We start from the raw sequence: 27,856 nt of genomic DNA, 5'->3' as shown, positions 1-27,856 counted from the left end.
AACCAAGTCAACAATGTTCCCTGCAAATCACTAGCCTCCAGGGCCTCCCCTAGGGGGACCAGCATGGAATTTGGTCCTAAAGAAGGGATTGACAAATACACACTACTATATGTAAAATAGATAACTAATAAGGACCTACTGTATAGCACAGGGAACTCTACTCAATACTCTGTAATGACCTAAATGGGAAAAGAACCTTAAAAGAGTGGATATTTGTATATGTACAAATGATTCACTTTGCTGTACAGCAGAAAGTAACACAACATTGTAACTCAACGATACGCCAATAAAAATTTTAAAAATAAATAAATAAATAAATGATAAAATACTCCTAAAAAAAAGAAGTAGGGCTGTGTACAGGAGCTCCCCTGAAGTGATGAGGAAGGCGCATGTCTAAAGAATGAGCTCATGGAAAAGTGTTTATTTTTCCAAGTACAGAAACCAAGAGTGGGGTGAAATGAGGATGGAGTCAGGTGGAGTGGGGATTGGACTGGGACCGCACAAAGGCAAGGGCAGGAGGGTCCTCAGCCGTCCCTGCCAGCTGCTGGGAGCCTGCGCTGGCTTTAACAGCCATGCCCATGCTGGGTGGCTGCCCTGGGGGACAATCCAGGCGGCCACTTCCTCACCATCCAAGAGGACTTCCCTCTGGCAAGAGCTGTAAACACCTCCTCCCCATCTGTCCTCACCTGCCCTGACTTCCCTGCAGTGGGGAACAGTACTGAGCAGGCAGGCACATAGCAGGCATTCACTGAATGGATGATGGCATGCAATTTGCAAACCATCTAGAATGCGAAAACCACAAAAGCACCAAAATGGCACATCCATCAACGGAGTCTTCCCAGGCTATTATTATTATTTATTTATTTATTTATGACTGTGTTGAGTCTTCGTTTCTGTGCGAGGGCTTTCTCTAGTTGCAGCAAGTGGGGACCACTCTTCATCGCGGTGCGCGGGCCTCTCACTATCGCGGCCTCTCTTGTTGCGGAGCAGAGGTTCCAGACGCGCAGGCTCAGTAATTGTGGCTCACGGGCCCAGTTGCTCCGTGGCACGTGGGATCCTCCCAGACCAGGGCTCGAACCCGTGTCCCCTGCATTGGCAAGCAGATCCTCAACCACTGCTCCACCAGGGAAGCCCCTTCCCAGGCTATGTTCCTTTTCACTTGAAGTTTTGTGCAGACAACCACTGTATCCAAAGGGAAAATGAATGAAAAGTGAGCATCATGTAGAGTTTATTGATCAAGTAAAACATAACCAAGAAAATGGCATGTTGCCGCCTCTATATAAGTGTTATTATATTGCAGGGTGAATGAGCTGCAATGGTCAGTCATGCTCATAGATGACTTCTATTGGTAATGTTCTTACCCAGAACACCAAGTTTCAGAGTTTTGTTTGCTTGCTGTTCTGCATTACTTATAATTGACATCAATGATGACTCGTTTATCTGTATTTCCCAGCTCTCATTTAATCAAATATCCGTAGCATCTTGAAGTAGAACTGGAAAATTAGAAGTGTTCTATCTGAGCCTCTACTTAACACAGAAAATTAAACCCCACAATACACACACACACACACACACACACACACACTGTCATCAAGCAGCTGCCACCAGCTCACTTCCCCCAGGTTAGATGCCCTAGGAGAGAGCCCAGATGTCAGAAACTCCAGGTCTCTGGCTGTGGGTACCTGCTCCCAAGGTCATGCTCACCTACAGGGAGAGGAAATGAAGGGGAGGGGAAATGTTACAGGGAGAAACCTTTGGGGGAGAGTCTTGGATTTGAGAAATAAGATGAGATGTTTAGAACTGGGGGCGGGGGAGAGGAAGAAGAAAAGAGATGTCTTGATACCCTACTCTTCCTTCTAACCCATCTCTGGCCCCAAACGAACTAAAGCAGATGTACATTCCCAGGCAGCCTTGGCAACAGTTAGCTCAGTGGCCAGGAGAATTCTCTCTCCACCTGTCTGAAAATATTATCTTGCTGTTGCCAGATGTTACTCTAACCAGAGACAGAGCAGTCCCAGACCCCAGTTACAGATAAAAGGCTCTTATGAGCAAATACCTGGGAGGCAGAATTTCCTGATGTGAAAGAGTTTCTGTCAAAGTGCAAAAAAGATTAGATATCTTTTTGGATAGAGCCAGCCAGATGGCAAAGAATTCAAGCAAGAACAAAACAAAGAGGAAGAAAAGGTCAGGGAGGAAGAACTACAGACATTGGATTTTCTGATTCAGCATTTGGCTAACAATTGATTCTATTTCCAAAGGCAATTGGAATGTTTTTGTTCTGTGAGTTTTCATGTATTTCTAGCCTCACTACCTTTGTGTCGAAATACCCCCAGCCTGATGGATTCCTTTTCCTTTCTAAGCCATGAGACCCTGTGGATCTATCTGACAGTGTTCCTTGCTTGTGTACCTTGTACTGTACTTTGGGCATATTAACCTCCTCTCTTACTAAACCATGAACTCCTTGCAGGCAGGCAGCATCTGTGCCTAGCTTCTGTCTTTTAGGTAATTTTGGGTACAGCAGAGTGGGCAGGAGGGATCTGTTCTCAGGGATCCCCAGGACCACTCTCAGGTTCCGTGTTTCTCTAGAAGGACTCACAGAACTCAGAAAAGCGATGATATTCACAGTTGTGGTTTCTGATAGCAAAAGGATACAGGTTACAATCAGACAGGTAAAGACACATAAGGCAGAGCCCAGAAAAGAGACCACACATGACCTTGTAGTTGTCCTCTCCCCATGCATTTACACAGTGTGGAATTCTCCCAGCAAACAACGTGTGACAACACCATGGATCATTGCCATCTGGGAAGCTCACCTGAGCCTTGGTGTCCAGCATTTTTATTGGGGATCAGTCATGTAGGCATGGAGTGTCCACAGAGTTGAATTTGGTTTCTTAGTCTCTGGTCACTCCAGAGGTCAGACTGATAAGGTCCCCACCATAAATCACATTGTTAGCATAAAGAATCTGGCCATGGATCAGGGCCCCAGGTAAACAGAGATACCTGAGATCAGGCAGGATATTTCAAGGGTTTAGAGTATATCTCCCGGCAGCTGTCAAGGGGCAGAACTTCCCAGCAGCTGTCAAGGGGCAGAACTTCTCTGGAATGTGTAGGGTTTGGACAATCTGGACCTGCTGAGTCAACCTTTTATTGTACAGGATCAAAGGAAGATAAACTCTTCACCACAGGTTCATGTTCTGACCAATCGCAGGGGGTTTCTAAGCAGGGCCACCTAGGCTTCCAAATGAGAACCAATTCTGGCTGAGGCTGAAGTCTACCTAAATGAGAACAGAGAGCTTCCTCATGTTGAACTTTCTAAAAGATTCTGTTTAAGAAATGAGCGTGTTTGCAAAACAACATCTCTCACCTTTGTTGAAGTTTTTACCTATGAATTTCATGATTCTTGGGCAAACAGTAAAAAGGACTTATGTGAACCCTATGTTTCGATACGCCAGACATACTTGCTTTCTCTAAATGCAGTGGGATTCCACTGTAATAAGGATTGAAAACATAAAATGGAATAACCTAGATCAAAAAGAGAATTCAAAATACCTCTGAAAGAAAGTGAATGGGAGTTAGTGGATGGATAAAGTAAGCCAAGAAAGAGATGGCCTGGATGAGCAGTTCTCAAAGTGTGGGCTGTCGGTAATGTCATTATTATATTTTCATGATAATACTAAGATCCTATTTGCCATTTTCATTTGTTGACATTTGCATTGATGGTCCAAAAGCAATGGTGGGTAAAACTGCAGAGGTCTCATCATGAATCCAGGCAGAGGTACCATACTGTCCCAGAAGTCATTGTATTATTCACTCCCATGCACCTGCAGGAAAAAAGTCAATTTCACCTAAGGATGTTACAACAATTGTTACAGGTTGAAACAGTAAAGTTACTAATTGTATTAATTTTGACCTTTAAGTTTTGGTGTCGAATAGAATATGTATACAGAATTATCTACAAAGGCTACTAAAATACTCCTCCCTTTTCCAGCTACATATCTGTGTGAAGTCACATTTTTCTAATACTTCAACCAAGATTGAATGCAGAAGTAGAAATGAAAACCCAGAGGCCTTTTTTTAACCCAGACATTAAAGAGATTTGCAGAAAAATGAAACAAAGCCACCCTTCTCACTAAACTGTTTTGATTCGGAAAATGTAGTTATTGTTCATGAAAAAATATGCTTTTTTCTGTTAACATGCAATGGTTTTATTATTGTTATTTTTAAATCAGTGAATACATAATTATTTTTTAAATTTCTCGGTTTTAATTTCCGATTCAGTAAACATTGACAGATACAATCCAGATAAGTAAAAGCTCACTAGCATCCTCAATAATATTTAAGAATGTAGAGTCCAGAGACCAACATGTTTGAGAACGTCTAGCCTAGATCATGCCTCTGTTGGTCTGTCTGTCAGTCTACCTGGAGATCTTGAGGGCTGAGTCACCTCGAGGGGTAAGACTGAGAAATGAAGCTGAAAGCTGAGGATTAAAGACAGGTCTATATGGGGGATGGTTGTATCCCACCCACTCCTTCCCCATGGAGCACAGACAGATCTTTCTAGAACCACTGCCTCACTCTGCCCAGGACTATCCTGGATTTTTACTGAAAGCCCACCATCTGGGAAATCCCTCCCAGATGTGGAAAGTCCTGGTTTTCCATTGCGAGTGCAGGAGATTGGGGGGAAAGTATAAAACCCATACAGTGACCCCCAAAATAGGGACTGAAGCAGCACTATCTTTAATGTCAAGTGGACGTGGCAGAGATTATTTGCCTTCATAGATGTTGTCATTGTCATTCACCTCTCCTGACCGCTGATGTTGGTGACCACCACTTCTGGTTCATTCATTAGATCCTCTGTGGTTTCATCCCCCGAGCGATGAGATTCCAGTGTGCAATTCAAATGCACTGGAACTTTGACTTTGCCCGAGAAGTAATGGCTGTGCTTTGTATTGGGATAGTGCTTGTTTAACTTTTCACACTGTGAATACTGTGATCATGTTTTCTAAGAGTTCATGCCATCAAAATGAGAACAATGAACTCACACCCGCATGACCCAGACATCACTGAATGAGACTAAACAACTGTGTTATTTTAATGACAGACAGAAGGACGCATACAACTGGATGAGGGAAATAAATAACCAAAGCAGGGCACACTGCATGACATGCCAGAAAGAGTTTGGTCATTGTGGAGAAGAGGGCACGAAAGTACTCCTAGAGACTGGACCTCAAACATCTGGGATGAGACAGGCAAGTACTTCTAAATCCATCCAGTTTTTTGTTTCCCCAAAGACACCAATGCTCAGTCAAAAATAGTGACTGCTGAATTATCTTGAGTACACCATGCAAAAAAGCTCATAGTGTTGTATTCTTCTTTTGATTGCTCTATGAAATTGAGTAAAGTAGTAAAATTACATTTTCTGATTAAGAAGATGCAACTGAAATGACCTGTGGGCAAACAAAAGGGAACATTTTGATAAATTTTGTGTTGACCCCTAATGCTGTAGCACTCCACTCATTCTGTAAAATCTTACCAGGGATTATGCTTTTTACTGTGTATCAAATGAAGCATCAAATTGTAGCAACTAAAAAATTCTCCCCCTAGTTCTTAGGCACTTTGATTTCAAAAATGGAATTTCAAATCATTTTAATCAACAATCCTGTCCAAAAAAAACTCAGCTTCCCTCCTCTAGCTGCATATTTGGCAGACAACACAAATGTAAATTTTGGCAAATTCCATTTCCTGCGTCAAGTTCTTACCAAAGAAAATGAAAGATCTCAGCTGTCAAATGTCCTTCACACCTCGTACAGAACACTGCTTAAAAAAAAAAGATGTGATTTGCTTACCTGTGTGATACTGAGGCTTTCGTAATGAAAAGTTTTTGATCACTTTCCAGGTTCTTCAGAACATGCGGAAGCACTTAGATTTCTGATATTTTGTAAGGAGGTCTCTTCTTGCTACAAGACGGCTATTTTTGTTGCCAGCCACAGAAATTAAATTAAAAGATTGTCCTCCCATATAATCATGTTCTCTAAATGTGGGACAAGAGGAACGTGGAAACACAAGAGTGCTTGGAAACACACTGGGGATGAGAATGGAGAAGAGGATTACAGTAAAACAGAAATGTATGCGCTGTTTCTGCAAAACAATTTGATGATCTGTGAAGAGCCCGTAAGCCTCCTAGAAAAGGTGAGGCTCACCGCATCTGAGTTGTTTGATGTGAAATGTAGGCTGCAGTAAAAAGTCACACAGAAAAAAGAAATGACTCATTTTTGGGAAATAAGACTACTTCCAAACTCAAAAATCTGTTACTGGAAAGGAGCAGCCAAGTTAAATAGGAGTTTCTTATTTTGTTTACTAAAACCATAACTTATTTGAAATCCAGCTTTGATTTCACAAGTTCAAATTACTTCTGTGTTTTTAAAGTATTTTTCCCCCACAGAGAGGGATTTAATTTATGATGACACCCGACGTGCTTCAGAGTGTTTTAAAATGATGGACATTTTGGAGATGGCCAGCCTATATGATGAAATTATGAATGCAAAGGACCTGATTAGCAGAGAGCTGGTCCAACAGGAAAAGTCCATAGATACAAAGTGAATGAACATTTTGGGAGAGCTGCAAACAAATTCCTACAAGTCTACAAACCTGCTAGTGCTGGTAAGGAAAAATCCTAACTATCCTATGGCCAAATACCTTTGTTGAGGGGTTATTTAGCTTGAGGCCATCACATTGGCCTGACTCCAGAAATCAGTATAATGTGGGCTTAATAAGAGCACTGCGAGGCAGTGAATTTTGACAGTATTCAGTTTTACTACTACATAAAAGAAAAGAAGGCTTTTTATTTAAAGCTGTAAGCAATTCAAGGAATTCCCAGGTGGTCCAGTGGTTAGGACTCTGCACTCTCACTACCGAGAGCCCAGGTTCAATCCCTGGTTGGGGAACTAAGACTCCACAAGCCACGTGGCATGGCCAAAAAAAAAAAAAGAGGAAAAGAAAAAGCTGTAAGCAATTCAAAGAAGCATTATTGGAAAAGGAAACAGAAAGAGTAAAAATATCCAACTGTATCAAGGGATGGAAAACATATGTCATTGTCATTTTTATTAAATATAGGTAATAACTATTTAATTATTCCTATTGTGTTTCCCTTTTTTAAAAAAAACCTCACATTTATGCATCTTAGGAATACATAATAATATAGCCTAAAAAATGAAAATATACAATAAATAGTTTCCAAAAAGGGGTAAGATAAATTGTTGTATCAAAAGAGAGAAACATTATAAAAATATAATTACATTTTCTTACACAGTATTTGTTTAATTACTATCAATTAATTTTAATTTTTTATTTATTATTAATTCTTTTACTATTAAATACTACTCATTGCCACTGTTCTCTAGGCCTACTGTTATTTTAAGTAATAGCATGTATGTAACAGAAAAGTAAATATTACGGAATGACCTAGAGTTGCAAATAAACACCTGTTTTTCGTATTTTTGTGTTAAATTATAACACACTTAGGTATAATTATTTTATATTATACTATTATGGGTTTTGGGGGCCTGTTTTTTGGTTTTCTTTTGTTTTTAGTCTGGTGCAACTGTGTCCCAAATTGAGGCTCTAAAAAAATTGATTACCCTACCATTATCACCACTACAGCACTATCCAAATCTTCTCTATATAAATCAGAGAAATCTGGGGGGAAGTTAGGTTTCTAGTGGGAATACTGATGACCCAGAATAAGGGCTTTTTTCAGGGCTAGAGATGGAGGAGGCCCCAAATCTCCCAGCTGACTCCTATCTCAGGTGACGTAAAATCTGCCAGTTCACAAGCCCTGCTTTGCCTCATGCAACAGGCCTGGTAAGAATCCCTCCTGGGGGGAGAGGCCTCTCCGGGAACCAGGCTGCTTACACAGCACCAGAGGAAGCCTGCTAGGCTGCACAGTCCTTTTACATTAAATGTGAACAGGAAACCAGAGGTCGTCAGGTGTACAAAGAGAATCAAGTATCTTCATTCTGAACAAGATTTTAAAAGAGATTTTTTAAAAAGAAGAAGAAGAACCAGAAGAAACAGAAAAAACTCAGGCAGCAAGGAAGCACTTTTAAAGCATCCTATTCAAAAAGATATTTTCCATCCCCAAACAATGAAAACATGCCATTAAAAAATACATAATCAGGGGCTTCCCTGGTGGTGCAGTGGTTGAGAATCTGCCTGCCAATGCAGGGGACACGGGTTCGAGCCCTGGTCTGGGAAGATCCCACATGCTCGCGGAGTGACTGGGCCCGTGAGCCACAGTTACTGAGCCTGCGCGTCTGGAGCCTGTGCTCCACAACAAGAGAGGCCGCGATAATGAGAGGCCCGCGCACGGCGATGAAGAGTGGCCCCCACTTGCCGCAACTAGAGAAAGCCCTCGCACAGAAACGAAGACCCAACACAGCCATAAATAAATAAGTAAATAAATAAATAAACCCAAAGTTTAAAAAAAAAAAAAAAACATAATCAGAAAGTCAGAGACTTTAAGTATGGCTGATGAGGGCTGAGACAGTTCAATAAAAGTACCAGAGAACAAAATAGAAGAAATCTCTCAAAACGTAGAGGAAAAAAAATAGAAATACGAATAAAGAGACATGGGGACTAATTCAGGAAGTTCATCTAATAAATGTCCTAGAAAGAGAGCAAGAGTTTAAGAAACAATCAAAGAAGTAATAAAAAATAAAATTTTCTCCAGATGAAGGTTACAGGGGCCTACTGAGGGTACAACTCAACAAATGAAAAAGACCTAGACCTATTCTTGTGAAATTATAGAGTATGAAAGATAAAGAGAACACCCTGAGAACTTCCACTGAAGAAAAATAAATTACCTGCAAAGAAACAAAAATCAGATACTCTTCAGCATCACTGGTGATTAGAAGATAACAGAGCGATGCCTTTCGATTTCTAATGGAAATAACTTTAATTCTAAAATGTATCTACCAGGAAATAAGTGACCAACTGTGAAGAGAGAATAAAAGTAATTTGAGATGTTCAAGGACTCAGAAGGTTTATATCCCATGCATTGTTTCTTTGGAAGTTCTGGGAGTTCTCCAGGAAATAAAGGGAAAGGGAGAAGATGGAGATTCATTGTCTGAATTTCATGGGTTTGTCGGACTGAAGAGCCCCTAGGCACCGGCCCCCATGCGCATAGCTCTGCCTCTGCCTCTGCCTCATCCCTGCCACCCACAGTTCATGACAGCGAACGGGAGGCTTTACCTTGCTTTAAGATGAGGCACAGAGATTTTTCTCTACTGTCACAGGTATGCCTGGAACAAGAGTACAGTTGACTCTCACATTCTTTTCACTAATGAAAAGGAAACAGCAGGGTGACTCGTACATTGGAGGATACACTATTTTCTTTGGAATGTTTTCGTTCTTGCATTTTGGAACAGGTGTGGCCTCTGTTGAAAGCAACAGTGGGGTCATACTCAGCATATTTGACACGTGAGGAACTGGAAAACTGCTTGGTGTCCCCTGCCTTCAGTGTAAGGGATGTGGGTCCATCATCTTGGCCCTCTCCGATGCCAGATCCTATGCGTAAGTATTTATGGTGTATTGGCTTTTTTCTTTTATTCAGTTTAGGCTAGAAATAATGTTTTGGCTTAGAAACTCTTTGACTGAACTATGACATAATAGGATAAGGATAATTGTGTCAAAAATAGCCTCTTGATGTCCTCCTTTGGCATGAAGAATTCCAGAGTCAGTTCGCTGTGGGTCACTGAGAACTGACCATGTTAATCAGAGGTCAGCCATCTTCGATAAGTTCTTTCCTTTGGGCGCAGAGTGGGGGGCCCACTCCAGCGACTGGGGTTGGGATGGTGAGTGCAGGGCAGCTACCATCTCACGGGCGTGAGCTCGTGCTGGCTGTGGCCGCCGAAGGCTGGGCCTGGGGGTGGACGCCCAGACTGGCAGCCAGCAGTTTTTGTAAACAGCCGGGAGGGGGATTGTGCTGGTGGCTGCCAGCTCAGGCCAGTGAAAACCAACCCGTTCGCCGCTTTGGGTGGCGTGCCACAGGTGGCCAGTGCTTCATAAGGACACAGCCAGGCCTTAGGGGTCCATGTCACCTGCCTGTACCAGGGAGTTGGGGTGTGAGCCTCAGAGCTCAGACCTGGGATTTGGGAGCTGAGCAGAATAAATCTCTTGAAATCTAAACTGACACACGACATTTTAAAATTGGGAAAACAAACAGCTCTGAAAAGATTTGTAGGATTATAGCTGAATAGTTAACATGGAAGACATGTCATAGAGAGGTAAGGAGCAGGGGTGGAATAATCCCGTGTTGATTCAGTGAGAAGCGCTGGACAAGGCATTGAATTTCCCTGTTTACCCATCTGTTTAAAAATCAAAATCGGAAAATGACATCTCCCAGAGATGTTTGGAGATTTGATTGATGTTCGTAGTGTGCCTGGATAGCTCTCATAAAGTGTCCAGTAAGAGCAAAATATGTCATAAGAACTTAAATATCTACACAAACTAGTCTGAACCATCTTGAGTAGATAAGCAGTTCTGTGTCTTTGATCCAAGTTGTACTTATTAAGGCAATTTGTATTTTTCAAAGAAAGTTCCGTGTTACTTCTAATTTTCTTTTGAATATCAGCTATGTACTTGGGGTCTTTAACTGTCAACTTGAGCTTCAACACGATTGATAGATGGTCTGTCACCTATAAAGGACAACTTACCAGTTCCAGACAGCCAGGCAAGGCAGTTAAATACACTTCAACATGCTTCTTGCTAAGGACGATGCCTTTTGCAAATATTTGAGATATTTGTTCTCAGCTGTAATTTAGTAGTGAACCTGTATCCTCATAGCGACTCCTTGGGAGGTGCAGAAGACAAAGCCAGAAAGCAAACGAAATTCGTTCATTATATATCAAGAAAAGAGCTTTCATTTACCTCTCTTTGTTGGTAGACTTACTGGTATGTGTCTTTGATGCCTGTTTAATTTCACGTAGTACCACGTCTAGTCATGCTGTGTAAATAATCTGACAGAATATCCCTTGACTTGGTTTTTCCTTGTGAAGAGCATACAGCACTGCCACCTTGTTGCCAAAGTTTTGTCTGATTTGAAAGTGCTTAAAAATCAAGTGAACGCCTGCTGTGAAAAAGAGCTTACTCTCTCTCCCTCTGTCAGTACTTGCGAAAACAGGAAAACAGCGTAAAAGGAGATAGCACCATGGGACTGAACTCGATAATTAGCATAATCATGATGCTCCGTATTGTTCCCCAGGGCACGCCCCTTGGCCAGATCTCCCATTAAGAGGACACCAATGTTGTCCCAGCGAATAAATCCCCGCACGCATGATGCAGATCAGCGAGTTCCTGCCTGCTGCGCCCGTGCAGTTAATTTTAGCCAGGGTTTGTTCTATGAGTTGTACACCTGTTTACCCAAGTAGAAGTTAGCAAGCTGAAATGTGACTTCTCCGCCCCATGTGAGAGGCGTCTATTTTAGACTCAGGTTGTTGGTGATACGCAGAGAGCAGTCTTTGAAGAATTGCAGCCCCGATTTCCTTTGAAAGTACTTGTGAGTACTGGGTGAATCTTTCAGATTTCTCTTTGTTCTTTTCTCCTTAAATCTTCCTAATGTTGCTATCATAGTAATTTTTTATCTCTTGGGAAAACTGGGCGCTCTGGGGTGGGCACTTTAGAGGCTTCTAAGAATGGTGGTGAAAGGGCTTTCCTTAAATGAATCCTAATGCAAGAAACCTGCCTTACTCCATTTTCCCAAGAGAAAGTATGTGATTCTTACTATTTTTATCTTTGCAAAAGCAGTCTGTGGATTGTTACATACTTTATCTGCTCAAATATTTGATTAATGGAATGGTGTGTCATTGAGCTTTATTTTCAACGGTAACCTAACTCTTAGAGGGGAAAAAAAAGTGTTGAAAGTGGATTCCTGTTACACTTACTGTGAGCTACAAGTTTATGTGCAGAAATAATGGGAGTGTCAAATGTAATTTTGTAAACTGTGTAGATGGACAGTTTTTGTCAAAGGAGGATTTGGTGCTTAAATCCATATACTCCTAAAGAGAAGCCCTTAAAAAATAAAATGAATTTAGGAGGAAGCTTTTGGAAAGTAATTGAAATTATCTTCTGGAAGAATTCCCTAATCTTAACGTAACAAGTCACCAACTTAAATTTGGACCGAAGAAAACTAAAGATTTTAATGTAGAATATTTTCAATTAAGTCTGAATCACCTTGCTTAGTTTGAAGTGTGTTTTAATTCAGAAGACTCGGACTTCATGCCAAACAACTTGCTTATAACACAGAACCTGGCAGGAATTTCTTTATCAATTAATACGTAGATTATCTCCCCCCTGGGAATGTTGATTTTAATGAAACAGTTCTAACAGGGGGTAGTAGCTGCTCCCAGGCGTTAGGGCTCCATCATCTGTGGGCCCGGAGGAAGGGTTGCCCTCAGATGCCATTTTCCATTTGGAAAGCTGTATTTAAAGACTTCTTTGTTACTGTGTATTGTCTGATTTTAAATCCGAACAACCCAAGGTGCCAACAATGAAAGGAAATGTTTCAGTGGTACATTTAGTAGGAAAAGAATGTAAGATGGGGAAAATAGAACTGAGTTCTTGGGCTATTTTTAGAAATAAACTTTTTTTTTTTAAACTTAAGTCTTTTTATTGAGTAGAACAGAAATTTGCCACCCGGATTCATTGTAATTATAACAGAAAAGTCTGTAATGTCATCTTCAGCAGTTAAAGGGACTTTGTTCCAGGATGTTCTTCAGAATATATACTTTTATCCGAAGAGAGTAACTGTTCTTACTTTTGACTGTTAATAAGGCACCATCAGAGTCTCAGTGGAGTGTTTTTAGAGGTATACTGTGGTTGGGTATTAGATCCTTTTCAAGCTATTATTCATCCGCTCAATTGTCGTTTAGTCCTGCGAAAAAGAAAAGCTGTTTAAGATTTATCCATGTTTTTAATTTAACAGAAAGAAGTTTCCAAAGGTGTTTTTCCTACAAGGAAGCATATGTTCTTTTAGGAGGATGCCGCAGACCGGCTGCAGAAAGCTAGAAGTTCCTGGCGGTGAGGGGTAAGGAACTGAAAAGCACCAGTATGGGATCAGAAGGGCCAAGACAACTGATGGTTGCAAGGCAAGTTTATTCAAAGAGCATGAATGTATATATAGGTTTAGTACGGAACGAATATCAGACAATAAATCAGTAAACCTTGTATTTCCAATAAATCAGTAAACCTTGTATTTCCACATAATTCTGTCGCCACTATCTATGCACCACTATCTATGCGTCAGCATGCCTTATGGGCCATTCTTTGGAGATACAGACTTCCCCCTCAGGGCAGCACGTCCTTCTTCTGGGGAACAACCAGGGGCTCTTAGATCCAGAGCAGGCACCTGGAACGAAACTGGCCGCAAGCCATTTTCCTTTTTTACGCTCAATACCGCAGCATCAGGAGTGCATACCAAGAAAGAGACAAGCAGTTCTCCGGAAAGCAGAAAGCTGAATAAGCTTACAGCTTGGGGGCCACCACAGGAGGAGTTACTAAAATGCTTGTAGACACTTTCCGAGTGTTTGTTTTTGTGATTTATGCGCTTTGAGAGAGTGCCCTAGGCCAGGAGGTGACGTCAGTGTCAGGGTGGGAATTTCTCCTGTTTGCTGGAGCCGCGATTCTCCTCCCGCTGTTCATCCCGGGTGCCTGGTAAAGGGACAGTGGTCTCGGTGCCCTCCTGAGAAGAGGCTCTGTTGACTACTTGTGACCTTGGCCGTGACCAATCACAATGAGCTCAACCTAGAGTCACCAGCAGGGGGTCCAGATGCTGAGAAACGTGGGCAGCTTTGTGGGCTGTGGAAGGAGCCCGGGACCCGTGGTTTCGGCCGCGTGCCGGGCACGCCTGAGCCTCCCGTAGCCCTACTGCACTTAACTTGGTGCAGGTGTGTCCTCGAGTGCTGTTTAAGCTGCTCTCCCTGGCAGCCTGCCCTCCTGTCCTAGTCCTCTCCCTCTTAAAATAGTTACAGCCCCAGAGGCTCTGACAGAGTGACTCCTGATTGCAGTAGATTTCTTTTACTGTGACGTCATTCCTAGACAAGAGCCGTCTGCTCTGAAGCTTTGCGGGGTTTTCAGGGAAGTGGAGAGGAACCTTTGCTCTGGCTCCCCTTCATCCACATGCGGTTTTTAGTAGCTAACTGTATGGCTAGACTTACATTATCTAACAGGTTGCCTTTTGGTTGGGAGCCTAATGCATGTGCTCGGTGATCACACTTCTAGAATGTTCTCTTTCAGAAGGAACTCTTGCAGGAATAGGATTTGATACGTTGAGTTCCGGATGAAAGGAGCAGTGAGCGGAGGGGTGTCTTCAGCGCTGCCTGCCTTGGGCACAAGTGTATGGTAATAGGATCTGGTCCTCAGCAGGAATGCCGATTGCTTCTGGAAATGCTGGGACGGCTGTTACTATTTAGCATGTATTAAGCACCCCCAGAGCCATACAATGCACAAAGAAAGCATAGTTCCTACTCTCAAAGAGCCCACATGCTCAAATTCGGCGGGACAGAGCCTGGGCCGCGACTTGCACACTGAGTAAACCCGCAGAGCAAGGAATAGAAGGAAGGAAAGGAAGACAAATGGGGAGGGTCGGGGGGTCACCCGTGGGCTGCTTTCAGTCCATCTGGGCTTCCGCCTTGTAGGATTCGGGCAGCCGGCAGTGCCACGGGGCCCTGCTTCCCTGTCTCTTCCAGCAGCTGGGGAAGTGATGGAGGTAAGAGGGGGTTGGCCCCCAGGGCCTGATCCACAGCCCCAGGTCTCTGGCATGATTCCCCACACAGGGAAGGAGATCAGGAGTTTCACCTGCACCTGGAAAGGGACTGTTTATTTTTCTATAAAGGAGGAAACTTGATACCGCATAAAAGTAAGGAGCATCTTTCTCCACAGAGTGATATCTGGATAGAAACCTGCATTTGGGTTCCCGATTTTCTCTCCCTCTTAAACTGATACACGATTGAACAAGTTACTTCATCCCCAATCTTGTTGGGGATGTCGAGTCAACAGTTGTATCAGTTAGAGAAGTGCTCTGAGCTTCTCTGAAGAAAGGCGTTTCGAAGGTCAGCTCAGCATGACTGCAGCCCAGAACGGTGTCAGAAGGACAGGAATCAGAGGCAGCTAACAAGGCAAGCTCGGGTATTGGAGATTAATAAAAGGAGGATGTGGTATGAATCTGTGAGTCATTTTCCCTTTATAGTCAACCTCATCCCATCTCTGACTAAGGTTCCGGGTCTCGTTCACGGCTCCACAACTAAAAGGGACTTGGAGAGATCCCAACAGAGAACCTCAAAAATGATTAAAGGGTTGAAAAATGATGCCTATAATAAGAGGTTAGGGAACATCTATTATTTAGGCTGAAGGGAAAAAAATGACCAGGGGACTCTTGAATTGTTATTCCAGTATCTGTGTACCTCTGGACCAGGGGATGATGGCCAACTAGTATCCAGTTCTATTGAGGATGTAAGGGTTCGGTCCAGTAAGGGTTAGGTTAGAACCGTGGTCCTCAATGTGTGGTCCTAGTGCCCTCAGCATCAGTACCACCTGGGAGCTTGTGAGAAATGCACATTCTCAGGCCCCACCCAAGACCTGTGGATTCAGAAACTGTGCAGGTGGGACCCAGCAATCTGTGTTTTAGCTCACCCCCCAAGTGACTCGGATGAAGCTGGAGGACCAGTAGATGAGGTACAAAGAAGAGTATTACAAAATGGGGAATTTGGGTACTGGAAAATAGAAACGTTTTTCCTGAAGTCATCTAAAAATGGGTTTATATTTGTTTGCAGTGTCTTCAATATTCTGTCTGAAGTCAGGAGTTAAATGACCTGTCACAGCCCCCTCTAGCCCTAACTTTGCTCTGGATTTCCTCTGTCACTGAGAGAAGACTAATAATTACCCAGGAGAATTTTGCAATTACTTTTCTGAACTCAGTAGTTAAGACAGTGCCCATTTCAGATGAGGAGCAGATGAGATATTGTGATAGAAGTCATACTGTGTTATATCTCCTGCTTTTGCTCTATCACAGTGTCATTAAATAGACTGTCTGCTCCCCGTGTGACTTCTCAGCAGCCACCTGAGGGCAGCTTTGGGCAGCTGGGAAAATAGGGAGCCCCTTGATGTTGGCCCGTGACCCCTCTGTGCCGCAGACTGCTGTGACAGTCCCCATTTCAGGGGGGCTCTTCCCCATTTCAGAAGAAGCGTGGGGACAGGGGCAGTGTGATGCCACCCCATCTTCCCAACTCTGTCCCTTCCGCCTGCAGGATGCCATCCCTCGTGCCTGCACGGGGAGTTCCACCTGCCACCTGGAAGCTGGGGACAGGGGGACCTAAATATATTGTGGTAGTGGGTCTCCCTTAGAGCCGGAGGATAGGGACCTGTTTATCCTGTTGTTTTGTATCCGCAGCAAACAACCAACAGGACACCTAGTAGGCACTTAACACAAATACCTAGTGAATTATTCCGTTGCACCGTCCAAGGCCACAGGTGCTCCGCCCTTGCCCGTGTAATTAATGATCTCGAATCGGGCAGCTGGCAGTTCTGACCCTCCCCAGTCCAGGTACTTACTCCTGAGTCCCTCTCCTCCCCCCGCAGCCCCCCATTTTGCACATAATAAAAATGCATCTTAATTTAGTTGTCTTTTCCCTTTTGTGTATTTTTCCTTTGTACTTTTGCTTGAAGGAGTTGTCTGGGGTTGAAAACAAACTACGGAGAGTGTGTGTGTTACACTTTGTGTAGCGTTTAGGACAATCAGGGCTTCCTGTGATCAGAGTGAAGAAAGGGTTCTCTGAGGACATGTTTTGCCAGTGCTGCCTAGAAAGTGTCGCACCAGGATCGCACTGTTGTCCCCAGAGAGGCCACGTCCTGCCTTGGCCCGGCTCTGAGGCCCTCAGAGCTCAGCGCTGGGAACGGGGATAGTGGCATCCTTAGCTTTTATAGCTGTTCTTTATCACACATTTGCAGAATATTCAACATTCCTTCAAGTGAGGGCAGTCTGGTATAGACTCGTTTGCCGTGTCATGGGAGACAGAGGGTGAAGGTGGCAGGTGAGTATTCCAAGGCTGTCACTGAGTCTTCAGACCTCGTTATGTTGGAAAAAACTGACTTCTCAGACATGAGGCCGCGTGTACTGTCACGTTCTACATCTGTGTCCACGCACAGAGTATGTGAGACCTGGTCCCTGTGGTGGTTGCACATAGAGAAGACAGGTTTGTCTTAGTGATTCAGAGAGCAGAGACGACTGACTTCTAACGCCCTGGATCAGTCTCTGAATAGAAAATACTATCTTTAAAACCCCTGAACTCTCAATAACTATATATCCAGTAGAGGAAATCCAAATGGCTGCTTGATTTGGTTCTTCATGGTAGCAGGCAAAAGGTTATTTTCATTTCTGTACAAAGAGAAATGACAAAATAGTCTTCTTCGGTATTTCGCCATGGCAAAAGTATATTTGTTTCTAAAATCAGTCATATCTAGTCCACAGATGTGTCATTAAAAATGAGAGTGGTGGGGGCTTCCCTGGTGGCGCAGTGGTTGAGAATCTGCCTGCTAATGCAGGGGACACGGGTTCGAGCCCTGGTCTGGGAAGATCCCACATGCCGCGGAGCAACTGGGCCCGTGAGCCACAACTACTGAGCCTGCGCGTCTGGAGCCTGTGCCCCGCAACGGGAGGGGCCGCGATAGTGAAAGGCCCGCGCACCGCGATGAAGAGTGGCCCCCGCTTGCCGCAACTAGAGAAAGCCCTCACACGAAAACTAAGAGACCCAACACAGCCATAAATAAATAAATAAATAAATAAATTAATTAATTAATTAAAAAAAATGAGAGTGGTGGGACTACTTCCCTGGTGGCGCAGTGGTTTAAGAGTCTGCCTGCCAATGCAGGGGACACGGGTTCGAGCGATGGTCCGGGAAGATCCCACATGCCGCGGAGCAACTAAGTCCGTGAGCCACAACTACTGAGCCTACATGCCACAACTACTGAACCCACGTGCCACAACTACTGAAGCCCGTGCGCCTAGAGCCTGTGCTCTGCAACAAGGGAAGCCACCGCAATGAGAAGCCCGTGCACCACAACAAAGAGAAGCCCCAGCTCGTCACAACTAGAGAAAGCCCGTGCACAGCAACAACTGTGCCCTGTAACTCATTTTTATTTTGACTTCTATATTTTATTTAATTCACCAGTGGCCTCCCAGTGGCTTACATAATTAATGCCTACCCCTGTGGATAAAACTAGTGCACCAAAGTGTACACAAAAACAATGGCCATTTTGCAGTGGTGGGCTAGGAGCAGTGTTCCTTGCCTTACTTTCTCCTTTTCCATATTTACCAAAAATTTTATATGCACGCATATTATTTTTACAATGGAAAACTGTAAGGCAGAGACTTGAGATCTTGTTTCTTGGGAAGAGGCCCACATAGGCTGATGTGTAGCAATTACCAGTGAAGGTTGATCCTGTTAATTCTGCAGTGTGAAGGGCATTCAGCAGGGGTCTGCCGTCACTACTGGGTGCTCTGGAGGGTCCGTGAACTCTCACATGAATGTCAAATTGGCCAGGGTCTCAGGTTCAGTGTTTTGTGGAGAGCGAAGACAGGGAGCTGGGGAATCCAGCATATTTTAAAAAGTCATTAAAATGGTATGCCTAGTGTTACGATTATCCACTTAAGTTTTGTCAGGGGCTGTCCTTCTAGATCATAGATCCAGAGTAGTGGGTGGTGGAACCATGTGCTGGGGGCCTCGGGTAGTGTTTCCACAGTACTTAGCTGTGTGGTATCTGCGTGTATCTCAGCAGCGTTTACTGAGGTGAGTGATGGCCCTGTAGGAGAGCACCGGCTGTCTCAGTTACTTCTGCCACACGCTGCCAGGATGTCCTTGTGGCCTTAATCAGAAGGCTGTTTTGGGGAGCTGCTTTGGTACGGGTGGCCGTTGATTTAAGAAAGTCTTGAGCAGAAGCAGGAGACCTCCCTTTCTACCCGCTTTGTATGGTGAGTCGAGAGGGTAAGTCCTTTTGATGGTTATGTAAAGGGTCTCTCATTTCGTCTATTCCTAAGCCTCGGCCCAAATGAGTGGATCCATCCCCAGGTTCACTTGAAGACGGAGGTCTGGACTGAGATTCAGTTGAATCTACTGTCAAGAGGACTGATACCTTAAGCTTAATTTAAAGCCAAAGAGCCTTGAGAAACCAGAAGGAATCTAGGATCCTGTACAACCATGTTTTGACCTAGTCTTTGGTTCAGAAACTTTGTTACTCATCAGGAGTGTTTCCTGGAATCCTGAGAACTGAGAAAGCTGGTTTTTCAAGTTTCCTTCCTACTGTTTTCATCCTTACAAGGAGCGTTCTTCTCCTCATCCTCTCTTTCCTTTCTTCATCATCTTTGTCTCTTTCTCCTGCACTTATACAGTAGGAATCATCTCGTAATCCTTCTCCACACTCTTGCCTGCCCGAGGAAGTAAAGACACATCCCCCATGGGTTTATCTTCATTTTCTCTGGGCAGGGGAGGGGAAAAGAGCAGTGGGTGAACGGTTTAACCCAGATAGTCAGATAGTCAGTGGATGGAACCCTGTTCCCAGTGAGGACTGTGGAGGCCACTTCCGCACATCCTTGCCACCAAGCGGTTCCAACTTCAGTGAGACACAGAGCTATCCGCACACAGTGAGAGCACAGATGTGTATCAAGATGAATAAGCAGGTGGTCACAGTTTGATTGATAGAAGGCTTTGCCAGTTGAGTGGCACGAAGGAAGAAAGAGAGCGTCCTTTTAAAAGGGATAAAGCAGGGACTTCCCTGGAGGCACAGTGGTTAAAAATCCATCTGCCAATGCAGGGGACACAGGTTCGAGCCCTGGTCTGGGAAGATCCCACATGCCGCGGAGCAGCTAAGCCCATGCGCCACAACTACTGAAGCCCGTGTGCCTAGAGTCCGTGCTCTGCAACAAGAGAAGCCACCGCAGTGAGAAGCCCGTGCACCGCAACGAAGAGTAGCCCCTGCTCGCCACAACTAGAGAAAGCCCGCGCGCAGCAACGAAGATCCAACACAGCCAAAAATAAATAAATAAATTTATAAAAAATAAAAATAAAAAAAAATAAAAGGGATAAAGCAGATAAAAGTACTTCGTGAAACTATAAGCTACCTTAGAAAAGGCAGGAAACTGGTGGTTGTCGAGGGAAAGGGTGGCTTTTGTAAGAGCAAGAGGAGAATGAATCTTGGCTTAAAAATTTGGACTGAGTTTATTTCCTTCCTTTTTGTTTTTTTGTTTGTTCATTCCCTTTTTGTTTTGTTTTTGCCTTTACTCTGAAGATTAAAAGCAAAAATGAGAGGGTACGGATGTACTCAACTTAGCGGGCTGGTTGGGAGTTATAAATGAGCTCATCTACTACCATAAAGGTTTAAAAAAAAAAAAAAGAGGGATTGCTTTAAACTTGACCTGAAATTAAAGTGGTGGCCGGAGCGGCAAGAGAGGCTCGCTGAGTTGTTCTGTCACTCTGTGCCTCAGCCTGCTGTGCAGACTTGAGGATCCCTGGGGACCCGGCAGGCAGTGCGTCCAGCCTCAAACCTCGTCTGTCACGCCTGATTTTTGCCATCTCTACTTTTGTTTACATTCGTTTGATTTTTCCTTGATCTTTAAGTCATAGTGTCTTCAGGCTCTGTGGGCCTTGTCAGTAACAATTAAGGAAATCCAGAATTTTTACTTAAAGAAAAATGACGACGCCTAATCCAGAAGAGACTTCTTTGGTCAGGTATAAAAGCTTGACCTTATCATACTAACTATTAAGCATTAGAAGGATGTGGTTTTTTTTTTTAATTTATTTATTTATTTTTATTTATTTATGGCTGTGTTGGGTCCTCGTTTCTGTGCGAGGGCTTTCTCCAGTTGTGGCAAGCGGGGGCCACTCCTCATCGCGGTGCACGGGCCTCTCACTATCGCGGCCTCCCCTGTTGCGGAGCACAGGCTCCAGACGGGCAGGCTCAGTAGTTGTGGCTCACGGGCCCAGTTGCTCCGCGGCATGTGGGATCCTCCCAGACCAGGGCACGAACCCGTGTTCCCTGCATTGGCAGGCAGACTCTCAACCACTGCGCCACCAGGGAAGCCCAAGGATGTGGTTTTTTAAGTTTAGTTTGTATTGTGTTCTGAGAAGAAATGACCCCCAGTAGGCAGTAGTATAATAAGAAAGATTTTGTTTTCTGTCCCCTTATTAAATATTAAGTACTGAACTTTTAAGAACCCAAGTGATCAAATTGGATCCAGCTGTGTAAGAGCAGTACAGGTGTAGAGGTATCTTTTCTTAAAAGGCAAATCCAGTCACTTAAAAATTTACATACAGTAAAATTCACTTTTTCTGGTGTACAGTGCTATGAGGTTTTACACATGCTCAGGTTTTTATGGCCAGTAGCACAGCCAGGATACATAATAATTCCAACTCTTGTGCAGCTCCTTTATATTCAGACCTTCCCTCCACCCCTTGCTCTCTGAACTGTGAAAGTAGTCTCTAAGCCCCAAACGTCATGGTAGAGGGTGAAAACCTAACTAGCTAAGGGGACTTAAGCACAACCTTTGACCGGTAAGTGTCTTATGCTGTCCCAAGGGTGATCCCTAGCAAGCCAGACTGAAGTATATAAAAGGGAGAAATATCTGAGCAGGGACATCAACAGCTGTACCCTGTAGGGAAAGTGGACTTCCACAGAATTAGTCCAGCCAAGTAAACAAACAACCAGATAACAACAACAAACCTCTGGTGGGGAGGGAGTAACCAGTAACCAGAGTTACTACAATATATTATCTAAAATGTCCATTTTTCAACAGAAAATTATGGGACATGTTAGAGAAACTGGACAGTAGAGACTGCTTTTGGAGGGGCCCAGTTACTGAGCTTAGCAGACAAAGACTTCAAAGAAGCTATTATTTTATTTTCTTAGTTCAAAAACTAAAAGAAACCATTCTTAAAGAATTAAAGGAAGGTGTGGGAGCAGTGACTCATTGCATAGATAGAGAGTATTCTTAACGAGATAGAAATGATAAAAAAAAAGAACCAAATGTAGATACGACACCAAAAGCAAAAGCAGCAAAAGTAAGGACAGATAAATTGGACTACATCAAAATTAAAAGCTTCTGCACATCGAAAGACGCAATCAATAGAGTGAAAAGCCAACCTACAGAATGGGAGAAAGCATTTGTAAATCATGTATCTGATGAAGGGTTATTATCCAAAATATAAATGTGTAAAAATCTCCTACAACAACAGCAAAAAACAGCTTGGTTCAGAAATGGGCAAAGTGCTTAAATAGACATTTCTCCAAAGAAGATTTCCAAATGGCCAGCAAGCACATGAAAAGATGCTCACCATCACTAATCATTAGAGAAATGAAAATCAAAATCACAGTGAGACATATCACCTCACACCCATTAGGATGGCTACTATTAGAAAACAAAATAAAATAGAAAATAATGTGTTGGTGAGCATGTGGAGAAATTGGAACCTTTGTGCACTGCTGGTGGGAATGTACAATGGTGCAGCTGCGGTACAAAATAGGACGGCAGTTCCTCAAAAAATTAAAACCAGAATCACCATACGACCCAGCAGTCCCACTTCTGGGTGTATACCCGAAAGAATTGAAAGCAGGGACCTGAAGAGGTATTTGTACACCCATTTTAATGTCATTATTCACAATAGCCAAGAGGTAGAAGCAACCCAGAGGTCTATCAGCAGATGAATGGATAAACAAAATGTGGTCTATACATACAATGGACTATTACTCAGCCTAAAAAAACGAAGGAAATTCTGACACATACTACAACATGGGTGAACTTTGAAGACATTATGCTAAGTGAAGTTAAGACAGTCACAAAAAGACAAATACTGTATAATGTCACTCATATGATAGAGTAGTCAAATTCATAGAGACAGAAGGTAAAATGGTGGTTGCCAGGGAGAATGGAAAATTGTTGTTTAATGGGTAGAGTTTCCGTTTGAGATGAAAAGTTCTGTAGATGGATGATTGGGATGTTTGCACAATAATGTGAATGTACTTAATGGCACTGAACTATACACTTAAAAATGGATAAATGGTAAATTTTATGTTTATTTTAACCACAATTAAAACATTTTTTTAAAGTGGCTATTTTCGAGTTGAAAAGTACAGTAACCAAAATGAAAAACTCATTAGGGGGCTGCACCGTGGATTTGAGTTGTCAGAAGAAGGAATCAGCAAACTTGAAGATAGAGTGACAGAGATTATCTGGTCTGAAGAACTGAAAGAGAGAAGAATGAAGAAAAATGAACAGAACCTCAGAAAAATATAGGCCACTGTTAAGTGTCACAATGGGAATACCAGAAGTAGAAGAGAGAGAAAGGGGCAGAAAAAACACTCAAAGAAGTCATGGCTGACAACTTCCCCAAGCTGATGAAAAACATTAACCTACACACCCGGAATGCTTAACAAACGCCAACGAGGATAAACACAAAGAGATCCACACTCAGACATATTATAGTCAAAATTTTGAAAGTGAGAAAATCGGAAAGCAGCAAGGGAGAAGTGACTTGTGGAGTATGAGGGAAGCCCACCAAGACTACAGCTGACGTCTCATCAGGAACAGTGGAGGCTCGCAGGCAGTGAGAAGACGTGTGAAAGTGCTGAGAGAGTCCTGCATCCTGCAGAGCTGTCTTTCGAAATAAAAGCATTCCCAAGTAAATGAAAACGGAGAGAATCCCCTCCTAGCAGATCTGCCTTACAAGAAATACTAAAAGAAGTTCGTTAGGCTGAAAGGAAGTGACACAAGACAGCAATTTGAATACACACACGAACTCCAGTAAAGGTAATTAAGTAGGTAATGATAAAAGACAGTATAATTACATATCTTTCTTCTCTTAAGTGATTTAAAACATCACTAAAGAGTAGCTTATGGGATTCCCTGGTGGCACAGTGGTTAAGAATCCGCCTGCTGATCCAGGGTACACGGGTTTGAGCCCTGGTTTGGGAAGATCCCACATGCCGCGGAGCAATGAAGCCCGTGCGCCACAACTACTGAGCCTGTGCTCTAGAGCCCGCAAGCCACAACTACTGAAGCCCACGCGCCTAGAGCCCATGCTCCGCAACAAGAGAATCCACCGCAGTGAGAAGCCCGCGCACCACAACAAAGACCCAATGCAGCCAAAAATAAAAAATAAAAATAAATTAAAATTTAAAAAAAAGAGTAGCTTATATCTGGTTGCTTTCTGGTTATTATAAGAAAGCCCTTTATGTTCACATCAAAGCATCCTCCCCAGCTCTAAGTTTTTTGAAGGAAAAACTGAGGCAAAGGGAGCTAGTGACTTGCCCAGGAAAGTTTATCTTAATCATGCATAAGGAATGAAGTGCTAGGAGTACTCTCAGAATTGGGAAATAATTTTCAAAGAAATCTTATAAACTGTCTTATCGCTCTTATATTTTTTAACTTCTGTCTCCGTGGTCCTTTGAAGGTGATATCAAGTAAATGCTTATGGTTTCTTAATTTGGTAACAAGACTTTAATTTCATAGTCTCAGAGATATGAAGAACTGCTAAATTTTCACCTGACTTACAAACCAGATGAACAATTTATGGACTTATTGCCTTGTTTAGGCTACTTACACTGCTCTTTTGCACTTACTGGTGGAACTGAATCAAGTTTGCAGCCTTCTGATGAGGCACTTCAGAGCCTTGAACAGACTTTGCTACATCCCAAAAAGTCCAACTAAATCATTTTAATAGTTATCTGTCCTCTCTTGCTTCTGCTGCCTAAGAACTATTGCTTAAGAACCTCTGGAATGAGAACAAGAAATATGGGGCTATAAGTTGAGCATGGAAAATACTTAAGATAATAATCTTCATCTATCAACTCTTCTACTTATACTAGTGTTCCATTAATAGAAATAATATGTAGTGGTATCAGGAATCAATGTTTTTGTGTCATTCATATTTTTATTGAGCTTCCATTATACTTGGAACAGAATTAGCAAATAAATATGTAAGAACCAAGATATCTATTTATATACATAGTTCCATTTTAAACTGTGGCTGAAGGGAAAGTATTTCCCTAATATAGTTCCTGGAACTTAGCCAAGGAGCCCAACACTTCAGGGCACAGAACTGGAACAAGTGATCCTAGGTTGGCCAGTTGATAGAAGGGATGTTAAGTGATTTGCTCATGAAAATGCATCTATTTTCGGTTAGGAGTGAAGAAAAAAATTTACCTAGAATATTTGGAGGGAATCTGTCTATAGTGCCTACAGAAAGGGAAAAACGTTCAGAAGCCACTTCTGTCTTGGAGTGGGAGAAAATGTGTAAAGCTCAGCTGTTCTAGTCCCTGGCTTTCAAGCAGTATTGCACCTAAAACACTCCGCAAGATGGTAATAATCTATTTTTCAAATCTTTTTCAAATCTTCACTGCAAGTAGTGCCACATTTCCAGTGGGAGTTTATTGCAGTGTGTGGCAACCCATTCAGTTACAAAGTTTTTTCCTCCTGAGTGTAGTTTTTCTTATTACAATGAAAGACTTTTCTTTTTTTTAATTGCAGTATAATTGCTTTACAAGGTTGCGTTAGTTTCTGCTATATAACAAAGTGAATCAGCTCTATGTATACCTATATCCTCTCCTTCTTGGACCTCCCTCCCACCCCCTAGCCCCCATCCCACCCCTCTAGGTCGTCACAGAGCACTGTGCTGAGCTCCCTGTGCTATACAGCAGATTCCCACTAGCCAGCTATTTTACTTACACATGGTAGTGTATTTATGTCAAACCTAATCTCCCAATTCGTCCCACCCTCCCCTTCCCTCTCTGTGTTCACATGTCCATTCTCTATGTCTACGTCTCTATTCCTGCCCTGCAAATAGGTTCGTCTGTACCATTTTTCTAGGTTCCACACGTATGCGTTAATGTACGATACTTGCTTTTCTCTTTCTGGCTTACTTCACTCTGTATGACAGACTCTAAGGTCCATCCACGTGTCTACAAATGACCCAATTTCGTTCCTTTTTATGACTGAGTAATATTCCATTGTATGTACGTGCCACATCTTGTCTATCCATTCGCCTGTCGTTGGAAAGAGTGTTTGCTGTATCTCCAACTGGGTAAGGAGTGGCTGATAATGTATTTCCTTTTGGTAACCTTTTCATGGAATCACTGAATTATCCGTTTAAAATGGAAACAATAGGTAGGGGCTTTGTTGCTCTAACCCACCACTCAGTCATTCAGGTCCCATTTGAACACCTCCAGGAAACTAGCACTTATGCCTCCTGAGGCCGTCTTTCCGTTTTTAAGAAATATTTTTCATGTAAGTCATGTAGGACCTCCTAAATCTTCCCTTCTTCAGGCCAAATCATCCTAACTCCTTTAACTTTTAATTCATTTGAATTAATTTTGCTTTTATTTCTTCATCCTTTGAAAAATATTTTTACTTCCTAGGTTTAGACAGTGCCTTCCCAGGGAGCAAAAGGCTGTGTGGCAAACATCTGAATAACACACACGCTTTATGAGCCAACAAGAAATTTAAATGTCAGAATGACAAAAATGCAGAAGGGAGAGTGAATATATCTGGAATGGGGCCTGGTACAGAAGGGCTGAGCCCACAGGCTCTGCAGTGGAAACTGTAGCTAGAGGACCAAAATAAGTTTGTTCATGTTCCATAAATTCATGAAGGCCGTTGACTGCACTGCTCAGGAGAGGGTCAGAAATTTCCACTCCCTCTCCCCGCAGGACAATCCTGTGGTTCATAGTTCCAGGCTAAACCGCCTCTTCCCGGCCCTGTGGTCTCTGGATGATGTAAAATAACGGAGCTGGACAGCACTTGAGACATCAGCTGACCCTGAAAACGTTCCAGGGTGCAGACTCTGCAGCCTTCTTGGTAACCCGCTCTCTTTATCACCCTCTGCTCTTTCCCCATGGTCTCTGCCTCCCCACCCCTGGCTGCGGCCAGGACCTCAAGGTGTCCCAACCCCCGGGGTCAGGAGTAGGGTCATTAAGAAAGCCCGATGCATGTCAGCCAGGGGCATCACTTCCGCTGCCTTCGCACGGGTTTCGTTTGAGTGCCGCCTACGTAGTAAGTGGATAATCACAAGCTGTACTCTCAGGACAGTCACATCTTCAGAAGGACCAAAATTGGAATAGATAACTTCTAAAAGTCCCTTCAGATCCAATGTTTTATGATTCTCTAATTCTGTGAACCAACATAGGCTAAAAGAGTTCATCCTAGGTTGTTTCTTGTAAACATTAACCTCAACTACTGTGAAGTACTTGGACCAGCAGGAAATGTTCTTATTCTTTGGGTGAAGTTCAGTCCTGATGGCCAAAGCCTCCAGAGGAGCATGAGAAGGCTGAAGAAAGAATCCAGAGAAAGAGCAAGTGTGACCGAGGAGGAACCTTTAGACTCCTGCACATCGAGGCCCCAAACCATGCAGAGACCTATCCACCGAGGGCTCAGACACCACAACGAAGGGACAGCCTTGAAAGTGAAAAACAAAGATAAGATAAATGAAGAGAACAGAAGACGTATTCTGCATCTTAGGTTGTGGGTCGTAAGGAAGAAAGAATTGTCTGAGAGGCCTAGGCTGAAAACAGACAGATTCATATGAAATTCATTTTCTTTACTAGGAAAAACTAAGCATGTTTTCGTTGTACATGCCTAACTTTAAAAAAAAAGTACTTTTCTTTGTAGTGTTTGAAGGTTTTTTTTTTATTGATAAAAGTAGTAATGGCTCATTGTAGACAATTTTCATAATATCAAAAAATGTAAAGAACACCTAGAGAGAGTCGCTCTTATTGGGCGTGTTTCTTTAGTCCCTTAGCCCCCGGTGCATTCTTAAACACGGTT

At 43.1% G+C, this 27,856-nt stretch overlaps 1 long non-coding RNA gene across 1 annotated transcript in view; it reads right to left on the bottom strand.

The window, feature by feature from the left end:
- Positions 1-4,634: 4,634 nt before the first annotated feature.
- LOC309651495 overlaps positions 4,635-27,856 on the bottom strand; it is a 181,596-nt gene continuing 158,374 nt past the window's right edge. Inside the window, exon 3 of the long non-coding RNA XR_014258192.1 lies at positions 4,635-6,082. This is a non-coding gene — a long non-coding RNA (uncharacterized lncRNA). The remainder of the gene's footprint in view (positions 6,083-27,856) is intronic.

This window comes from Balaenoptera physalus, assembly GCF_965194825.1.
Source record: "Balaenoptera physalus genome assembly, chromosome: 21".
Classification (NCBI taxonomy): Eukaryota; Metazoa; Chordata; class Mammalia; order Artiodactyla; family Balaenopteridae; genus Balaenoptera; species Balaenoptera physalus.
This window is presented reverse-complemented; position numbering and strand designations above follow the sequence as displayed.